We start from the raw sequence: 6111 nt of genomic DNA on the forward strand, positions 1-6111 counted from the left end.
CAGCCCAAGAAAACTTTGATAACTCAGCCACCTCCACCTCTGCAGTCAGAAGTGAACACAAAGTACATTAATTATATTAAAGCATAAATAGCATTTTCCTGAGGAGATTTTATAATAATCTGGATTACACTCCCAGAATCAGAACATTCTTTTTGATAAGTACCACAGAGGTTATGAATCAGATAAACATTTCTAAACCGCTGCTTTTGGAATTTCTGCTTCTCACAGCTCACTTGCTGTCACACCTTCTCCTCCAATTTTTATTTTCCCATGTGATCCTTGCTTTTAAAGCATTTTAAGTTTTCACTGGGGCTTCCAGGAGCTTTGTCAAAGAGTTACACTGATCCTGTGGGAAGATGTCAGAGAGCTGAAAGTGAACAAAATTAAACTTGCTTCTGGAACTTACTGAAACCTCAAAAATGGAACTGCTGGCTGTTTTATCAGCACCTTGTCAATCAAATCCCAACTACTTCATTGACAAGACAACTGCCCTGTAATACCACACACCAGAGGGAATCAAGAGAGCCACTAATTCAATTAAATTTCAGTTCCAGCTGAGAATGCCTCAAACTCAGACTCCAAACACCCCCTGGAAGGACTGACAGGGGCTGGGAGGTGGAGGCTCAGCTGGGAAAGGCACCAAAGAGATTCCCACAGTCCCCTTTTCCAGTCCTTCTGGCCCAAAGCCAAGAATGAATCTGATTTTGCAGCAATCACCACATGAGCTCACTTCTACAGCTGGAAAACTCCATCCAGCACATGGATCCTTCCTTCTCCTCTTCCCCTTCTCCTGCTCTCAGCACAACTGTGCCAATTCACACTGAGCTCCATTAATTACCTGTCATTAACATCCTGCACTGCTGATAAACCTGTTTAGTTCAAAGACACCCCAAAGCCATCACTGCTGATCCATCTGAAATCCAGTTTAAGTTGCCCTCCTGTACAAGCACCTCTAATTCATGGCTTACAGAAGGATTCAGGAGCAAAATTGTTTTATTTCAACCAAACACCAAACCTCTCAAAGAAATTAAAAACCAAAAAAATTGAACCAACCCCGAAAAAACCAATCAGGCAAGAGCTGTACAGGTCGGATCCCATCCAAGCTTTGGAGCACGTGTGAGTGGAACAAAGTACAACAGCACCGTGCACTGTTGACTCCCTCCCAGTCTGAGTGTGGTAAAACACCAGTTTAGGGACACCATTACTGGCAATTACTGATTTACATTCCTATTCCAACAAGGAGCCTTCCTGAAGGTTGCCTCCTGACCCACCCCACAAATGAAAATGTTAATTTTATTCTGATAAGCATCAGAAGAACAGCGAAGTTATTAAATAAGATGTCTGATTTCAGGTATCAGATATTGGGGTTTTTCCTCCAAAAGTATAGACAAGGTGAAAAAAGCAGAATTCCCACTTGGAAATCACTGAGCTACCAAACAAGATGGAAATGGCAGTTTTTCCACCTTGTTTGATTCAGAGACACATTAAATCAGATACTGAAAATGTAACAGTGTCAGCTACAGCATTAACAAAAACTCTGTCCCTGTGGCAAACACCCTTTAACAAAAACACTGTCCCTGTGGCAAACATCCCTTCCCCAAGCTCGCTGCCCTGGGTTTGCAGCCTGAGAGTAAACCCTGCTCAGTTCTCCTCACATGGCGAGCAGGAGCTGTGATATTTGTATTTAAAACAAAATTAAGAATCACTGTTTCAGAAGAAACCAAAAGTGGAGGCCGTTTCCTTGCATTATCTTGTCTTGCAGGGCAAGGAGAAGGGTGGAGTAAAGAAGGAATCTCTGCACTGATACCATGGGAGATAAAGATCTGCAAGTCTCCAAGAGCACCAGAGAAGCTCCCAGGAACAGAAACAACCAACCTGCTCCTGGCACCTGCCCTTCCCCTCTCTTCATACTCATCATTCACCTCTTTTAGACCAGCTAAGTTTTATTTAGAACTGTCAGCAGCGCTGCTGTGCAATAATAACTACGAGTTTGCAAAGAGAGCCTGCAGTGTTTACTACACCAAGGTGATAAAAACACTCTGTGGAAGATCACTGGAATTAAGAGCCAGGAAGAGAGTGCTGGTGTTGTCAGGGAAGAGCCTCTCCTTGCCATAAGATGTTAAAGCAAGCAAGCAGACATAAAAATAAACTCTCTGTTAAATCCACTTAGACTGAGCATAAAAAGACAGGCTAGGGGACAGCTGGGATGGGCATTGTTCAGTCTGGTTTAAAATATTCACTGAGATTTGAAGATAACTTCCTTGCTAATTCAGATCAGCACTTGAAGTGTGCATGTGAAAAGTTCAGAGAGAGGTCTAACAGCACAAGTTTTTAATAACAGCTGTCAGTCCAATATTTTTGGAATAAACAGCAACTCATCAACATGTTAGGATGGAAGCACTTAGCAAAGTAATTCTCCAGTAATTTAACTACAGCTCAGAAATGCACAGTAATTCTTGCAACCTGTGCTTGATGCCTGCCAAACTGCAATTTTGAAATTATGAAAAGCACCATCAACATGTCAAAGGATCACTAAATGCCTGTAAAACTGCGGAAGGATTGTATGGTACTACCTCATCTTCAGTTTAAAACCCTCAGCCTTTAAACCAACATCAGCACAGCCCTACAATCAGGTAGAAAACTTGGGGGTTTTTAAAGGGAATGCTTAGATTCCCAGGTATTTGTGCAGGCATTAAAACCCACAGAAGAAGCCCAAATTTTAAAAAAATCCCACAACATAAAACCCTGAAAAGCAATGCTAAAAGGAGGCTTCAAAAACCCTCACTGAAGAGGAATGTTTAGGTCAAATGACAGCCAGCAAAGACAACGACCACCTACCCTCTAATCCAATAGAGCAAAGCAAGGAGATTAAATGGTTATTGGGATTTTGTATGGGGTTTTTTTATTGGTTATTTAACCAATAAAGTTATATAACAAAATATAACAAAAAACCCCTCAGCATTTGTGAGCAAAGCTCCAGCCCTTCCCTGACCCTCAGGGCTGGGGCAGCTCTGGCTCAGCAGTCAGGTTTCACTTTCAGGTAAAGATGTCCCCTTTGAGGCAAATATTATCAATAAATACTTCCATTAAAAGCACCTTTTGGTGCCTTTTTTATAGACAGAAAATACAAATTCCAGCCAGAAGCGTTTCTTGCAGGGATTTTCAGAGCTGTGCAAAGCACATCTGCAGTGCTGGATTTGGGCCTTCCATGAACACTGACTTAAAACCACCACCAGAAGGTGACACAGGGCACCTGGTGACAGTCAGGGACCTAAACCACGTCACTTTGGGGCTAATCTGGGTAAAAACTGGACTCAGACAGGACTCGCCACCAAGAGGGTCCCCACTACAGAGCTCAGAGTGACTCCCCACGCCTGTAAGCCCAGGCTCTACTCATGGCACCTGCAGGATTTTCAGGGATCCACATGACTTGAAACTCCATAAAACAATTAAATGATTTCTGCAGCAATAACTGAAGCAGTTCTGTGCCCGTCCTCTATTTGATTCTAACTGTAATTGAGATTTTACTACAAAAATGATGCACAGCAGGAGGGGAACCAAACCCAAACACCCACCGCACTCCCCCACCCTGGTGTTGTCCCTGGTATTTTGAATTTTCTTGTACCTCCACCTTCTCTCTGTTTCTTTTCCGGCTGAAAGAGAGCAAGGATCATCTTTTTACTCATCTGCAAAGTGTCTCCAGCCTGTCTCTGGACCACACAGCATCACTCAATTTTATTAAGTGCCAATCCCCAAGGAGCTGTTGCTTTCCTGCAATCCCATGGAAGCTTTTCCAGAGTCACAATATTTATACTTTACACTGCCCAGGTAACAACACTGGCAACAAGTTATATTTAATAGATGTATTTTTTCCCACAATTTCACCCTTCCACTGCAGTGCCAACTCCAGACTGGGATTCAAATCCAAAAAAATGAAGGATGTAAAGCCTCGAAGCACTGAGATCAATTCATAACTGGCTCTAATCTTAAAATGAATGACCAAAAAAACCCCTGGGATTTCCACACCTGCCCACAACATCTCAATTTGCAAAGCCTGCAGGAGAGGACCAGCGAGACAAAGCAGAAGAGAGGCTGCATCAGAAGCCAAAATCCTGACTTAAAACATCATTAATTGATGCTGTATATAAAAAAATAGTGGCTCAAAGTATTTTATTTTATTATACCCCTACAAGCAGCCCCAGCTCTCTTTGCAGAACTTCAGGAGGGTTACACAAGAGATGCAGAAGTTCAATAATTTCAGGCTCCTTTAGTTTTTACTCCTTGCCTTTTTCTACCAACAGTGAAAACACCCTCATTACCCACCCAGGAGAAATGGAATTGTGCAGGAAGTACCTGGCTCTCAGTGCCAGGCACATGAAGCCTGTAAATACCAAGACTTTATTACTACTTAATTTTAAGTAACTGACTTCAACAGCCAGACTCAGCCTTAGGTCAATTTTCTCAACAAGTGGAGTAAAAACTAGGGATATAGGATGGATTTTATTAAGTGCTCTGCTTTAGGTGCACACATATTCACCAGAAACCAGCAGCCATCATCAACTAATTTGAAGAACACTGACTAGAGGAAAACTTTTCCACCACTGAATCTCACTCTGAAGAAGAACCTTTCACCAGGCTTCCATTCTACCACCAACAAGCTAAGGTAGGCAGAAAAAAAACTTCATTCCAGCATTAATTTATTAATGGATTTAAATCTATTGGCAGAGTTAATACTTAGTAGAGCATATAATGTAGCAGCCACTGAATATTTACCTTTTTTCCCCTGGAAGGGCTGTTAAATCCAGGGAGATAAGGGACTGCTGCACCTATCCTGCCACATGCCAAGAGGTTCTGTGCTCCTAACAACCTGCTGGACTTTGGTGCCTCACTCTCCTGCAGAGCAGAGCCTGCCAGCTGAGGGTGAGACCAGGCAGACCTTTCACAACCCAGCAGGACTGAACAGAGGCGTTTTATTTTAATTTTTTTTTTTTTGAAACCCTTGCAAAAATACTTAATTCCAGGAAGTTCAGAGGTTCTACTTTTACAGACACCACCCCTTCCTTACCTGGGGCAATCTCCAGAACTGGCACGTGAATCACCAACACTGAAGTGTCCCCTCAAGCAGCAGTCACATCACCACTAATTTGGGAAGCTCACCAATCACTGAGCCACTCCCCTACTTAGCAACGTAGTCCTGGGTTCCATTTATATTTTAAATTCTGCATATTAGAGATATAACTTAAATACAACCACTATCATCTCTAAATGTATATATGTATCATAGCCACAATTAATTTCTACTTATTATTTAAAATTGCCAGAATACCCAACATCCACACCCCAGACCAGGCTCACTGGGAATAAAAGCACAGCCAGTTACTTGAGGTATCTTGAGAATGAAGAAATTCCAAAGCATCAGAAGAACACCGTGGGAAACCTCACACCTTTGCAATTAAGACAACTTAAATCACGAGCTCACTCTTTTGCCACCCCCTTGGTAAAGCTTTGAGACAAAACGGAATCACAGAATACCCTGAGCTGGAAAGGACCCACAGGGATCATCCAGTCCAACTTCTGGCCTTGCACACACACCCCAAAATCCCAGCCTGTGCCAGGCAGCGCTGTCCAAGCACTCCTGCAGCTCTGGCAGCCTTGGGGCTGTGCCCATTCCCTGGGGAGCCTGGTCAGTGCCCCAGCACCCTCTTGGGATAAAACCTTTCCCAAACATCCACCTCAACCCTCCCCCGACACAGCTCCAGCCATTCCCTGGGGCACCACTTCCCTGTGCCGCAGATTCTCAAAGCCACCACGCTCCGAGCCCAGCCAGCAACTCCTCCAGCTCCAACGCTGCTCAACCCAAACCACCAACCCCAGACCCACCTCCGCAGCTGCCAGGCACACACAGCCCGGCTGCGAAAAGCTCTCCTCTTCCCCACGAAAGGAAAAGGAGGGGGAAAACAGCAGCAGGAAACCGAGCCCGGAGCGCGCAGCCCGCGGCCGGGCGGGCGGGCGGAGCAGGGCGTGTGTCAGCGCCGCTCGCACCGAGGGGGCGGCTCCTGCCGGCTCCTCCCCTACGCGTGGTTCCCCATGCACAGCCCCCGTGCCCCGGAC

Source organism: Corvus brachyrhynchos, unplaced genomic scaffold (assembly GCF_000691975.1).
Source record: "Corvus brachyrhynchos isolate BGI_N302 unplaced genomic scaffold, ASM69197v1 scaffold72, whole genome shotgun sequence".
Classification (NCBI taxonomy): Eukaryota; Metazoa; Chordata; class Aves; order Passeriformes; family Corvidae; genus Corvus; species Corvus brachyrhynchos.